Genomic DNA, 15,190 nt, shown 5'->3' on the forward strand with positions numbered 1-15,190 from the left:
TTTTGCTATTTTGAGTCAGAATATACTAGGTCCAGCAGTTCTAAACAATTTCTCATTTGTATAGGACAGTGTTCTACGTTGCTAGCCTTTTCCAGGTACTAAATGTAACAATTAAACTATTGCCTTAGTAGAAAAGTCTTAATGGTAATAATACTTTGAATCTGTATTTCAATGTATAATTAACAAAGTGCTTTCATATTTATTTTCTCACTTGCTGTTCGCATTCTCGAGGAGGAAAATACCCCACACGGCTGAACAAAGCCTTTAACAAAGAAGTGACTAATACTAGCTGACTCTTAGCCCCCCAAAATAAAAAACTTAAAAGGCTGCTGAGTTTCTTTAATCAGACTTTCCTCTCCCAGACATATTCCAGGTGCCTCATAAAAACTGTCTCAAAGCACACATCCTGGGGCCCCAGGAGAGTTTCAAGGCATAAGCTCCACCCACATAAAACCCTTGCTTAGATCCTGAAGAGCCTCCGAGTCAGCATCTCCTAAAATGATCCCCTTGCCTCCAGCCATTTACTCTTCTGCTATAACTTCAACATCTCTGACCTGTACAAGCTGACAGGTCACTGTGTGGTAAAATACCCCAAAGTGAGACAACCTAATGTGAAGATAGTAATTATGTAGTGGAAAAATCAAGCACTTTGGAGTCAGAAAGACCTGAGTTTTTAATCCAATTCCTATTATCTTTTGACCTAGAACAAGTTATTTCTTTGAGTCTCTTCATCACTTTAAGTCAATGAGGGCTCATCATTGTATCCCTAGTGCCTGGCAAATAGAAGTCACTCAATATGTGCCAAATAAATATAAGTGAAGACATTTACCACCTTTTAATAGCCGTGAGAATTAAATGAATATAAAAAGCACCTGGTACATAGTAGGCACTTAATACTAATTAATCCAGGTCCCCACTGAATAGTAACATTATTTACTATTTTCAAAAACAGAGGGCATGCCAGTGATTAAGAAAAAGAATGCTCTAAGAAAAATATAATTTGACACATCACTGCTTTTGCCTGTGATTCTATTATGTCTACTATCTAACTCCTTGGTTATCATATTGAAAAACTCCCAACTTCTAATAAAAGTCTCATCATTAAGGTGTAAAATCCATATAAGGCACTCTTTATCAAGAACCCCTACATTCTACAATACAAGAATCTGGGAAAAGTCCATGATAGTGATTAGTTCATTCACAATCCAATAGGGAACAACTTTTAAAATGTCAAGATCAGAATACTGGCAAACAACTTCTCACCATCTTCACCAACACAATGGTATACTATACTGACAAGAGATTCTGAAACCTTAATAAATAAAGTATCCTTTTACAGCCTTAATTTCTTTTTGCACATTTAACGAAGCATAACTTCACTCACTTCCTATCTGAAACTACTGTAATATAGAGTATGGCAGCAAATAACTACCATATCCCATATCCTAATCCAACAGTGGTTGTCGTTTGGTGACTCCAAACAGACAAGCAGCATTTGCTGAACGTCTACAGTGATGCTAGAACTGCTAGACACTTTATATGTCTCTTCACAAATTCCAGAAACTAAAAAACTAGCCTAAGGTTCTTCTCCATCATCATTACATCATAGCAGCAGCAGCATTATTTCTTAAGAGCTCTTCTCCAGAAGATTAGGAAAGAGCCACAATCTAAAAATATGACTTCAATTTACCTAAAAATAAAATACCTTTCACCCCCCTGGAAAGCTAACAACACTTTACAAGAGTCTATGCTGCTGATTAAAGGCAAAAGCCTAGGATCCTGGGCAACAGACAAGTTTTAGTTAGCTCTCACATCCCCAGACTAAAATGGGATGACAACCACATCCCTGACAAATTTAGAATTTTATGTAGATGGCATGAAAGGGGGAGGTACAGATAGAAGGGAAAAAAGCACATTCTTTTAAAAATCCCAGAACTAGAAAATGACAGTGCCACTGGAATACACTCGTATACCCTTTTCCTCTCACCCTTGAACCCAAGAACCCAGGGACAAGACGCTCCTGGAAAGAACTCCCTAACTCAGGACACCAGGATTCACTACCGTCATACACCTCGATCAAGGCGAGCCTCCAGGATGCCTGCTCACTCTGGACCGACACAGGTACACCCTTCCACACGCCCGCCCCTGCCATTCACCACCTCCCCAACCTCTCACGCTGCACTCATGTTCTCCCCACACTCACTCGTCCCCACACGCTGCCCCCGCCCCCAGTCACTCTGCTCCTACACTCATTCTCCCCACACTATCCACACAGACACTATCGCCCCGCACACTCTCCTGTACACTCACCCCACACTCCTACACACTTCCCTCCATCCTGCCCCCAACTACCTCCATCCACACTTTGGCACTCCCAGCCTCCCTTCCCTCACCCCCCGCATGCACACTCAGCCCTCTCCCCAACTCACTCTTCACCCCCTTCACGCACGCACATTTTCCCCCGCCCACACTCACAACATTCTTACACACACACTATTTCCCCGCCTTCCTCACCCACCCTTCTTCTCCACGCTTCCCGGCCGCGCTCCCCCTCCCGGCCCCGGCCGGCCCTCCTTCCGGGGACGTGTCTCGGGCCTGCGCTAATGGCTGCGGCGCCTCCCGCCCTCCCTTCCCCGAGGCCCCGGGGGCCGGCGCGGGGGCCGCCCGGGAGCAGCGCACTCACGCTGGCGAGCTGGGGACTGGGCATTGACGTCCGGCGGAGGCGGGAGCGAGGAGGCGCCTCTCTCCTCAGTCACCTCGGCGGCGGCGGCGGCGGCGGTAGCGGTGGCGGCGGCGGCGACGACTCCCCCCCAGCCTCGGCGCGCGACACCCGGCCCGGCCCGGCGGCGGCGGCGCGTGTCCACGAGTCCGTCTTGCTGCTGCTGCTGCGGCCGCCGCTGCGTCTCCTGCTACCGCCTCTACCCCCGCTGCCGCCGCTACCCTGTGGCGTCGCCTAGTGCCGTGCCCGGCCGCCGCTGCCGCTCCAGCCGCTACCGGACGGACGACGGTTACAGCCCCACGATCGCGCCTCCGCCACCACCGCTGCGCGCGCAGCCGGAACCAGCTCCCGCCGCCGCCCCTCAGGGGGCGCTGCGGGGCGCGGCGCGCGCCCGTCGGCCCTCCCACCGCACCCGCTGACTGGCTGGCCGGCCGGCGCGGGGCGGTTGGGCCCGCCCACTGCCCAGCCGGGCGCTAACCCACTGCCCTCGGCGCCTTGCCCGCTTCTTCTCGGCCTTCGTTCCGCTCTGCTCTGCTGGCTGCGGAAGCGCATCCGTGTGACCAGGGAGAGCGTAGGAGGAGGCCTAGGGAGTCGTTCACCCACGCCCCGGCCCGCCCATCCGCACCTGGGCTGGGGAGAGGGCCGAAGGCCGCCGTGTGACCTGCAAGGTCGAAGGGCTTTTTCCTGCGTTCCGGGCGGTGGGGCTGGGGCCAGATCCTTTTGGGGTGAGACAGCGACCGAGCCCTTTGCTTGGGGATTTCCAACTCATATGTGAGTTCCAGGACAGCTCAATTCTTGGCTGTCCTTTCTCGAGGCCTCAAATAAATGGCGTGTGCGTCTACAATTGCAAAGGATGTTTCTGCGCCTCCCCCCTCAGCCCTGCCGCCACACACACCCAGACCTAAGAACCCTCCCTGACGGACCAAAATTCAAACTTCCGGGATGTAGCATCTTGGGCAAGTTATTTCCTCTGAGTATTCTCAAACATTAAATAGAAATAATTATCAGCTACCTCGCGGGGCTCTTTCCACATATCAATGATATAATTATGGAGAAAAAAGATGCCTAATGAAGAGGAGACCCTGAATTTCAAGGTTTCTAACCTAATGTCCCTTTAACGACAGGGATTGATTATCCTCGAGATTAAACCATTCTCTCCTGCATTTGAAAGGCGGCCAGAAATTATTTAATTCTTTGTCAGACTATGGAAAATGTGGTCACCGGTGAGTTGGGAGACTGGTTTGGGCTCCTGCCAGGTGGCAGCCAGAAAGAGGCACTGGAAGCCGGTTGGGACAAAGATAGGAGGCTTACTCATAAGCTTTGCGGGGAAGGGGCTGCTCTGTCTTCCCTTTCCACCCTGGGAAGTCTCCCCTTCCCAGAACTAACACCTATGTAGAAGGGACTACTGTCCCTTGGGCTGCCTCTCCCCTCACCCAGTTACCAGCGCACACCTATTCATCTGGCCCTGTGGGGAGAAACACTGGTCAGTAGTCATCATGAGGCCTTCCACACAAGGTGGGGGCATTGCTTCTGACCCGAGGCTTCCATTAGAGCTTAGCAGTGAAAAGAAAGGTCTTATGACTCAGCCACATCAAGCCACAGCACAGAACCCAGGATGTTCACCACCAGCAGGTGGCCCAGGAGGGGGTATTCCAGGGCAAGGCTGGCTGGCAGGGCTGTGTGGGAGTAGAGAGGCTTTGAAGCAAGAGGGACTGAAGATCAGATTCACCGCCCTTGGGTGAGGAGCACAGGCTCAGCTGCTGCGTGCACTCTAACTGCCTCCAGCAGGCATCATTTTCCACTTCCTCCAAGCACAGACTTGAAACAGACAACTATCTCCTCTGCAAAATTTTTTGCTGAGTCTCTTGGTTATTATTCATCCTTCCGCTAAAATCTCAAAACACCTTATGCAATCTCCTATCATAGCATTTATAACTGCCTATTTTCATGATTCTCCCCTACTTAAACTGACCTACTTGGCACAGTCTAGTAGACTGTTGAACAAATGACTGAGGGACGACTAGTCCAACTAGCTGTCAGCCTGGCCCTAAAATGTCAGTAAATAATATAACATAAGGGTAACAATAATGGCTATGATAATGGCTACCATTTATGAAGCATCTGCCCTATTCTAAGCCATGGGCAAGGTGTTTTATAATATATGATCAAGTTTATGCTTCAAAATAACCCTATGAAAAAGGTATTATTATCCTCATTTTAAAAGGGATTGAGACTCAGAGAAATGAAGTGACAGAAGCAGGATTCATTCAGCCCAGCTGTCTTCCGCTAAAGCCCAAATAAATATGATGTTAGTCTCTGACTCCAGTCAATAACTGGTGCCCCTCCGATTCACCTGGAATCCCTTTTGAGATGTTGGAAATACCCTCCTCTGAGAGCAAAAGCCTTGAGATCATGGCACCACCAACTCCCCACACCATGAATGACCTCATCCAAATGGTTCCCGAGGAAGACTGCACACCACAAACAGATCAGGAGTTGGGCTACAGGTGCCTAGTTACAGCGTGAGCTACCCTTAGTAGTTTTATACATAATAAGTGCCCTGAGCTTATCCACTGCCTTCGCTGAAGCATTCCATGTGCCATTAGCTTATTAATCCTCCCAGTGCCCATGTGAGGCAAACTGTGATATTCCTGACTGATTTTATAGAGCAGAGCCTTAGCTCTTTAAAGCAGGAGCTGTGTGGGCCTGCCACACACAGGTGTTAGAGAAAGAATGGTGGTGTGACAAAGAAACCAAAATCCTGGGAGACGTGGTTTGATACAGAAGTGGGGACACAACCCAGCTACCTGGTTCATACTATGGGGCTCCAGACTGTTTCATCTGGCATCCTGGCATTGCCATTTATTTGCTGAGTAACTTTGGGAAGTTACTTAATCCAGTCTTAATTTCCCCATCTGTAAACTGAAAAAGGTAACACAACTTAGCTCATAATGCCGTTTTGAGTATGTAATTCAGCACCATACTGGACAGAGTAAATGTTCAATAAATGTTCACTATTAATACAGTTATTAGAATGGTATCTGGCATTGTGGAATAAATACACGGGATGAGTTTTGCTACTATTAGCTGTATAGAGTTTATTTCAAAATTGTAGGCTCTGCTACTTACTATTAGTTTCGTGACCTTGGACAGATAGATTGCTTAACTTCATGATTGAACCTCTATTCTCATCTGTGAAATGGGGTTGCTCTGAAATGAAGATCTTCACAGAGTTTTATAAACTGTCAAGCACTATACAAACATTAACTTGGTTTGTACTATGACTGTACAGGAATTCCGGGGTCTGCCCCTTAAATTCCAGGCTTCTAAAGTTTCCTCTTGTGTGATATGGGCAAGGTGATCACATCTATCTCAGGGGAGTGTTGTGAAAAAAAAATTAAATAATTAAAGACAATATATTTAAAGTACCTAGCACCACCCTAGCTGGTTTGGCTCAGTGGATAGAGCATCGGCCTGCGGACTGAAGGGTCCCAGGTTCGATTCCGGTCAAGGGCATGTACCTTGGTTGCGGGCACATCCCCAGTAGGGGATGTTTCTCTCTCATCGATGTTTCTGACTGTCCTTCTCCCTTTCTCTCTGAAAAAAATCAATAAAATATATTTTTTAAAAATAAATAAAGTACCTAGCACCGTGGAGGTGATCCATACATGTTACTTCCCTACCCCTGATTAGTGTTGTTTTTCAGTGCCCTAAAGTAAAGGAAGCCACAGGGTGTGGTGGGAAATTAATGGAACCAATAGAGCAGGGATTACTCCTGGTTCTGCTACTGTGTGACCTTGGGCAAGTTACCTAACATCTCTCATCTTTCAGATTCCTTGCCTCTAACTTGAGACAGGGCATGCCTACATTGCAAAGTTTTAGGAAGATAAGACTGACTGACCCAGCACAGACCTTACCTCACAGTAGGGGCTTGCTCAATATGTGGGATCCACTATCAAGGAAAAGAGCCAGTTGGAAGCCACGACCAAAATTCCCCAACCCGAAACCAAATGGGGTCATGAGCTGCAAAATAAGGGATCCAGGCTCTACAAAGTTCAGCTGAGCTTGGAAGACCCCTACGAGGATCCAGCCCAGTACTAACTACTTAGCTTTCCTGGACGTGCCAAGGAAAGAGTGGTCAGAGAAGGCCCTGAGCGGACCCAACCCTCCCAAAGTGATAGCTGGAAAGGAGCAGGCAGGGGGAGGAAGGAATGTACTGATTCACCGCCCCACCCATCCCCTGCCTCTAATCTCTCTTCCGGAATTTTACAGCCCTCTTTTACTGGGTGGAGGCGGAGGGGGCAGGGCGTCGGTTACCGCCAGCTGCAGGAAGCCCCCCTCGCCAATCAGCTTCTGCGGGAAACCCCTGGGAGTCGTGCACACACCCAGGCAGTTAGCTCCTAGCAACCTCCCAGCACGAAATTGGTGGGGAGCCCAGCGGGGGTTGGAAAGAAGCTGTGAATTCCGGGAGACTCCGCGCTCGCTCCGGGGTGGGGCCGCGGGCGGAGAGTTCCCTCTCCTGGTGCGGATAGGAGCTGGAAAGCTGCGACTGGATCTCCAAAGGGCTTGAGTGCTCTTGGAAGGCCGCGACCTCTTTTGAGATGCTTCCCGCGGCCAATCAGCTATTGGGATCCCATCTCCACCTCCGTCAGGTGCAACTGGATTTCAGCCAGAAATCCAGAAAGGAAACGACCTCAGGAACTGGGAGCGAGGGAAGGGGAAAAGTTGAGAAACGTGGCTCAAATTCCTGTTTTACCTCTCCAAAGATAAGGCCACTGAGGCTCGGAGAGTGCGGGGATCTGCTCTAGGAGGTACTGAGAATTAGCAGCGAACTCCATGTCTGGCGCTACGCTGCCTTCTGGGCTCAGTTCACAGCATTGTGCGATACCTCCAGACTTAGTTTCCCCATCTGGAAGTTGGAAAATATCACAGAATTTATTAACAACGGAAACAAAAGCTGTTGGAAGTGAAGCAGAAAATCTCCCTACACAACGAAGGGATTAGGTGGTAATGATGTTCACAGCTAACATTTCACTACGTGCCAAGCACTGTTCTAAGCACTTTATATGTATTAACTAATATAATTTTCACAATAATCCTAGGAGGTGGAAATTATTATCCTCATTTTACAAATGGGAAAACAAATGAGAGCCAGTTGAGCGAACTTGACCAAGGTCACCCAGATAGTAAGATGATAGAGTCAGGATTTGATCCCAGGGAGTATTTATCCAGTACCACTCCCCCCACCCCCCCCCCCCCCACACACACAGCCTCAACCACTGTGCCCTCTACTACTTCTAAATGAGAATGTGGTTACAATCTACCTACATCCTGGATGTTAGTTTAACAGTGTAAGCTCTTTTCATTATGGCAACCTGTTTCAGAGTGACTTAGATTATCTGTTTGTGTATAAATGTTTAATATATGCTCTCTGCCTGTGATAATGTTTCTACACAGAGACATCAAAGCACCAGGTTAAATGGGGCAATCAAGGTCACATTGTGAAATTGAGAGCACTCCTTCCCTGGCAGGTGCTATGGCCAGAATCTTGACTTTTCCTCCACAGTGGGTTCCACGTTACCTAATAGAACCTCAAGTACCCATCTCCACACCAATGATCCTAACTTGCCTACTGCTACGTTTTTCAAGGATACTGAAAAGATTGCCCTGCCCCCGCCCCAAAATATCCTCCGCTTTGTGTGCATATAAAACTGCACAGTTGAATGTTTCTTTCTTGGTTTAAAGCCAAAAAATATTTCATCTTTTGTTCAAATGCAAACACCACGAGAGAGAGAAAATAAACTGGGCCTCACCAGTCATTTTTATGTAGTGAGAATGAGATTATCAGATCCTCACTCAAAATGAGTTTGGTAGGAGGAAGAGCAAAAGGACTATGAACTTACCCAAATTATCAGTAATGTCTAAAAGAACTTGAGAAGTCAGTTAGGGCAACCCCTCCTTTTATAGGCCCAGGTAAAGCAAAAGAGTTTTCCAGGCCAAGCAGAGCTATTGAGAAGGGGGGAGGGGAAACCCATTGTGGGAAGGGAACAGAAGGCAGGCAGAGGGACAAAAGATTAGATTAGCTTCAATGTCAGAAGGCTTTCCTTCTAGTTGTGTTTTAAAAAATTTCCCCTGCTCCCAGCCTTAAAAATGGTGTGTGCATTTTATGATATGTAAATTATAGTTGAATAAAGCTATTTAAAAATAAGATGAGTTCTTTTTTATTTATTGATTTGAGAGAGAGAAATACCAATTTGTTGTTCCACTATTTATGCATTCATTGGTTGATTCCTTTTATATATATCCTAGAGGCCCGGTGCACGAATTCGTGCATGGGTGGGGTCCCAAGGGGGGCGGGCTGGACGCAATCAGCCCTCCAGGCAGGATTCAGATCTGTCTGCTGACATTCGCACAGGTTGTTAGGAGCCACCTGGTGGCCGCTTTTATATTGTTTCTTCCTTGCGGAGTGTCTAGGGCAGGAAAGCGGCCACAGTGCCCAAGGCCAACTTCCAGGAGGCTGGTGGCGCTGTTGGGATCCCTCGGTGCCTGGCCCATTCTCTGGAGATTGGACCTGCAGGAATACTGAGGGACTTAGTGGCTGCTGCCAGGCTGGTAAGCTGCCAAGACGGGTCTCAGCTGAGCGGTGCTCCTACTGTGGGAGCGCACTGACCACCAGGGGGCAGCTTCTGCATTGAGCGTCTGCCCCCTGGTGGTCAGTGCACATCATAGCGACTGGTCGTTCCAGTCGTTCTGGTCATTTAGTCGCTTAGGCATATATATATATATATTATTGATTTCAGAGAGGAAGGGAGAGGGAGAGAGAGATAAAAACATCAATGATGAGAGAGAATCATTGATTGGTCACTTCCTGCAGGGATGGAGTCTGCAACCAAGGTACGTGCCCTTGACCAGAATCGAACCTGGGACCCTTCAGTCCGCAGGCCAATGCTCTATCCCCTGAGCCAAACCAGCTAGAGCCATTGGTTGATTCGTGTATGTGCCCTGACTAGGGATCGAATCCACAACCTTGGCATATTGGAAAGATGCTCTAAACAACTGAGCAATCTGGCCAGAGCTAATAAGGTAAGTTTCTTATAAATTTTTTTAATTACAGAGATGAATGCTTAATAAAGTAAAAGTCCCCTAAGATCATACCCAGAGAAAGAACCACTATTAACAATTTGTATTATATTGTTCCTCCAGACTTTTCTCTGTACATTCATAGGTTTTCTGTGTATTTATATATGTGTGCATGTGTGTGTTTAAAATAAATGGGTTTCTCTTAATATGTCTTGGACAGTTTTCTATGTCAGTACATTTATATCTACCTTATTCTTTTTTTTTTCTTTTAAATTTATTTATTTATTTATTTATTTATTTTAGAATAAATAAATAAAATAAATAAGGAAGGGAGAGAGAGAGAAACATTGATTTGTTGCTCAACTTATTCATGCACTCATTGGTTTCTTCCTGCATGTGCCTGGACTGGAGACCAAACCCAAAATCCTGGCACATCGAGACAATGCTCCAACCAACTGAACTACCGACCAGAGCTACGTTATGCTTTTAAAGGCTGCCTACATGGTATGGCTGAACTATAATTTATTTAATAGGTTCTGTAGTGATAGACATTTGGATTGTTTCATATTTTGCTATTATAAGCAATACTATACTGCAGTAGACATTTTTGCATATACATTATGGAACTCTTTTAGGGGAGTTCTGTAGGATAAGTCCCCAGATACACTGTTCCTTTTAAAATAACATGCTTCATAAATTATCATTTGCATACTATTCCAAACGGCCTGACATAAAGCCTATTCCTGATCAAAATCACATAAAGTGCCTAGAATATAGTAACATTAAGAATATGTTAGTTATTTTCATGATTATTGTGACAGTTATTTCACAATATTATTAGACTGCTGGGTAGAAGTCCATTCCTTCAGTCAACAATTATTGATGAGCTTCTGCCATGTGATGAAGCCTGAGAATCCAACAGTGAAAAGATGTAGACCCTGCCCTCAAGAAGTTGAGAGTCTAATTGATGATGAATGTGTTAACTGGCAATTACAACATTGTGAGATAAGCACTACAAAAGTGATCACCAGAGGGAGATAAGAAAGCAGGGAAAAGGGACATTAACCAGCCTGAAGGAGGGGGGCAGGCAAGAAAGGGGCAATGAAAAAGAAGCAACAGTCTGAATTATCCAAAGAGATAACTAGTGAGCACCCCAGCCATCAGAGGTATCCAAGCAAAGGCCAAGACACCATCCCCAAGAAATACTGGTAAGCCAAATCAGTGGTTCTCAAATGTTCACCCTCAGACTGGGGAAAGGAGAAGAATAAAGATGCAGAGGTGACTTTTCATAGGCTAAATTTATTCAGTTTAAGAGACAGTCTTTCATTCTGAGAGTATACCCTTCTTACTTTCTTTGGTATTAAAATATCCTTCCTTTTATGAAGCAGTGGTTGCAACATGATAGTTGTTTTCTTTCATGATGTTGTTTGGCCAAACTAAAAGCTGACAACTATATCTCAGTGCCCCTTAGGCATTTTTTGAAGTTTTGACTCCTGATGGTGTCTAAAAGTCAGAGGACCTCTGAGCCAGGTAGCTTCTAAAGTTCTTTCCATCCCTGTGGCCATAAGATCCTTTGCTCAAAAATGATTAAGACATCCTGGCCATTGTGGCTCAGTGGTTGAGCATTGACCCAAGAGGTATCCGGTTCGATTCCCTGCCAGGGCACATGCCAGTGTTGTGGGCTGGATCCCCAGTAGGAGTGCATGTAGGAGGCATGTTCCTCTTTCATCCATGTTTCTATTTCTCTATTCCTCTCTCTAAAAATGAATAAAAACTTGTTTTTTAAAAAGTGATTAAGGCTGAAGCTAAATTGAGTTTGGAATCTGTGAGCCAAATCCTTTTCAACAGACCTTGGGGTAAAAATAAATATGTATGACTCTAGCCAGTTTGGCTCAATGGATAGAGTATCGACCTTTGGACTGAAGTGTCCCAGGTTTGATTCCTGTCAAGGGCACGTACTGTGGTCAAGGGAAGGTACTGTGGTCAAGGGCATGTACCTTGGTTGCAGGCTCAATCCCGACCTTGGTCAGGGTGCATGTGGGAGGTAACCAATCAATGTGTCTCTCTCACATTGTTGTTTCTCTCTATCTCTTCTCCTCCCTTTCACTCTCTCTAAAAAATCAATGGAAAAAATCCTCTGGTGAGGATTAACCAAAAAATAAAATAAATAAAATTAAATATGTATGTATCTGTGTAAGTAAAAGAAAGAAAACAATTTAGTACCCTCTCAAATACTTTTATTTTTTTTGGTTCCCAAACCACATAAGAGTACCTCAAGTTTCCATATAGACTTGCTCTCCTGCCTCCTGGGAAATGCAGCAGCGAAAAAGAGAAACCACAGAAATAACAGATAGAAGTGATATGGGAAAAATCAATTTGGTGCAGTTTTCACAGACCTTTAAAACAGAGGAGTGATTTCAGTGATGATGGGGTTTCATGACCAGCGGCAGCAAAGCCTCTGATGGGAATGCAGGTGGTTTTTTTTGGCCTTTCTCTGAGTGGGTTGGAGGGGAAGGAAAATGGTTTTTTCCCTCCTCTTTCACTTATAAGAAAATGGAAGCAATGAAAAGCAAAGTCTCCTGTAATGTCCCATTAAGAGGAACAAATGAAATGCAGTTTCCTGTAGCCAGAAAATGCAAGCCCTCAAACAGGCTCTGGGCAGGCTTTCCCTGCCCACTGCTGCAGGAACTAAGTATTCACCAACACACCTGGTGCTGCTGTTACCATGGCGACTCCTCACCTTTTGCATTCCTTGACTTGGGGGTTGAGACTGGTTGGGGCACCTTTGAGTTTTCATGTTTCCCCTTGGCTTCTGAACAAGAAAAGGGGAGGAGAGGGAAGGATTCTAAAACAGTTTGTCTGCCGCCTCGGCTATTTGCTTCTCAGCTTGTGTAACTAGGCCTCCCTGGGTAAGAGGGCCCTGAAGCAGGTAAGGGAGCGGAAATAGCTCTGGCAGAACCCAAAAGACCTAGGTTCAAATCCCAGCTCCTAATGAATCCATTTTATTCATTCAACTAAGCCCTCCTCTTGGTCATGCACTAGTGAGTACCGACAGAAGACCGAATATCGAGAGTTGGCCCTCAGAGGGCTGGCAGTGTAGAGGGAAGGCTAGGACAGCAGATGACCGACCACAGACCGATATGAAAAGTGACTTCACAGAGGCAGGTGCTGATTCTATCACTGCCTAGAGATAGGAGAGGGGAGAAATGATGTGAAACCCACACTGCACCGAGGACATTCTCAGGAAACTCCAGCAAGGATTCCTTCCTCTTGAGCCCACTATAGTTCAGCATGAATGCATCACATTAAAGGTGACAAGAATTGAGACTTGCACTTTGATCTCAGGCAAATCGATTCACTTTCCTGAGCCTCAGTTTCCCCATCTACAAACCAAAGCTAATAATAACTACCCTTGTGGAGAAAATTACATTAGTTAATGATGCAAAGAGCAAACTGACACAGATCCAAAACCTGACTCTCCAATGCCCAACTGAGTGATCTTGAATAATTCTGAACTTTTTTTTTTTTTTTTTTTTTTTTTTTTTTTTTTTTATTTTTTTATTTTTTTATTTTTTATTTTTTTATTTTTATTTATTTATTTTTTTTTTTTCAAATTTTTATTAAGGTATTATATGTGTACATATCTTATCATTGCCCCCGACCCCCACCCCACTCCCATATATGCCCTCACCCCCCAATGTTTTGCATCCGTTGGTTACTCTTATATACATGCATATAAGTCCTTCAGTTGATCTCTTATTTCCCCCACCTCTCCCTAACCTTACCACTGTAATTTGACAGTCTGTTTGATGCTTTACTGCCTCTGTAACTATCTTTTTGTTCATCAGTTTATAATGTTTTTCATTATCCCCAAATGAGTGGGATCATGTGGTATTTTTCTTTCATTGACTGGCTTATTTCACTTAGCATAATGTTCTCTAATTCCATCCAAGTGCCTACAAATGGTAGTAATTCCTTCTTTTTTACGGCAGCATAGTATTCCATTGTGTAGATGTACCATAGTTTTCTGATCCAGTCATCTGCTGATGGGCATTTAGGCTGTTTCCAAATCTTAGCTATTGTAAATTGTGCTGCTATGAACATAGGGGTGCATATATCCTTTCTGATTGGTGTTTCTGGTTTCTTAGGATATATTCCTAGGAGTGGGATTACTGGGTCAAATGGGAGTTCCATTTTCAGTTTTTTGAGGAAACTCCATACTGTTCTCCACAGTGGCTGCACCAGTCTGCATTTCCACCAGCAGTGCACGAGGGTTCCTTTTTCTCCGCATCCTCGCCAACACTTGTCGTTTGTTGATTTGTTGATGATAGCCATTCTGACAGGTGTGAGATGGTATCGCATTGTTGTTTTGATTTGCATCTCTCGGATAATTAGTGACTTTGAGCATGTTTTCATGTGTCTCTTGGCCTTCCTTCTGTCTTCTTTCGAAAAGCTTCTATTTAGGTCCGTTGCCCATTTTTTTATTGGATCATTTATCTTCCTTTTATTAAGTTGTATAAGCTGCCTGTAGATGTTGGAAATTAAACCTTTATCAGTGATACCATTTGCAAATATGTTCTCCCATACAGTGGGGTTTCTTGTTGTTTTGTTGATGGTTTCTTTTGCTGTGCAAAAGCTTTTTATTTTGATGTAGTCCCATTTGTTTATTTTCTGTTTGGCTTCCATTACCCTAGGGGCAGTATCACTGAAAAAGTTCTTTTGGCATATGTCTGAGATTTTGCTGCCTGTGGATTCCTCTAGTATTTTTATGGTTTCCCGTCTTATATTTAAGTCCTGTACCCATTTTGAGTTTATTTTTGTGTATGGTGTAAGTTGGTGATCTAGTTTCATTTTTTTGCATGTATCTGTCCAATTTTCCCAACACCATTTATTAAAGAGACTGTCTTGACTCCATTGTATGCTCATGCCTCCTTTGTCAAATATTAAATGCGCATATTGGTTTGGGTCGATATCTGGATTCTCTATTCTGTTCCATTGATCTATATGTCTGTTCTTGTGCCAGTACCAGGCTGTTTTGAGGACAGTGGCTTTGTAATACAGCTTGAAATCTGGTATTGAGATCCCTCCTACTTTATTCTTCTTTCTCAGGATTGCTGTGGCTATTCGGGGTCTTTTTTTATTCCAGATGAATTTTTGGAGAGTTCTTTCTAGGTCTGTGAAATACGCCGTTGGTATTTTAATGGGGAGTGCATTGAATCTATAGATTGCTTTGGGTAGTATGGACATTTTAATGATGTTGATTCTACCAATCCATGAACATGGTATGTTCTTCCATCTGTTTACATCTTCCTCTATCTCTTTTTTCAGTGTCCTGTAGTTTTCCGCATATAGGTCTTTTACCTCCTTGGTTAGGTTTATTCCTAAGTATCT

At 44.9% G+C, this 15,190-nt stretch overlaps 1 protein-coding gene across 9 annotated transcripts in view; it reads right to left on the reverse strand.

Moving 5' to 3' along the window:
• Positions 1–3,277, reverse strand: part of PTP4A2 (protein tyrosine phosphatase 4A2) — a 32,980-nt gene extending 29,703 nt beyond the window's left edge. For 2 of the 9 annotated variants that reach the window (XM_080653852.1, XM_080653854.1), the window contains exon 1: positions 2,684–3,252. The gene's annotated coding sequence lies outside the window, so the exon portion shown is untranslated. Of the gene's footprint in view, positions 1–1,987; positions 2,179–2,518; positions 2,634–2,683 lie in introns of those variants that run through there. The other 7 variants (XM_080653856.1, XM_080653857.1, XM_080653853.1 and 4 more) reach the window with 7 other exon arrangements.
• Positions 3,278–15,190: the final 11,913 nt, after the last annotated feature.

Source organism: Plecotus auritus, assembly GCF_963455305.1.
Source record: "Plecotus auritus genome assembly, chromosome: 2".
Classification (NCBI taxonomy): Eukaryota; Metazoa; Chordata; class Mammalia; order Chiroptera; family Vespertilionidae; genus Plecotus; species Plecotus auritus.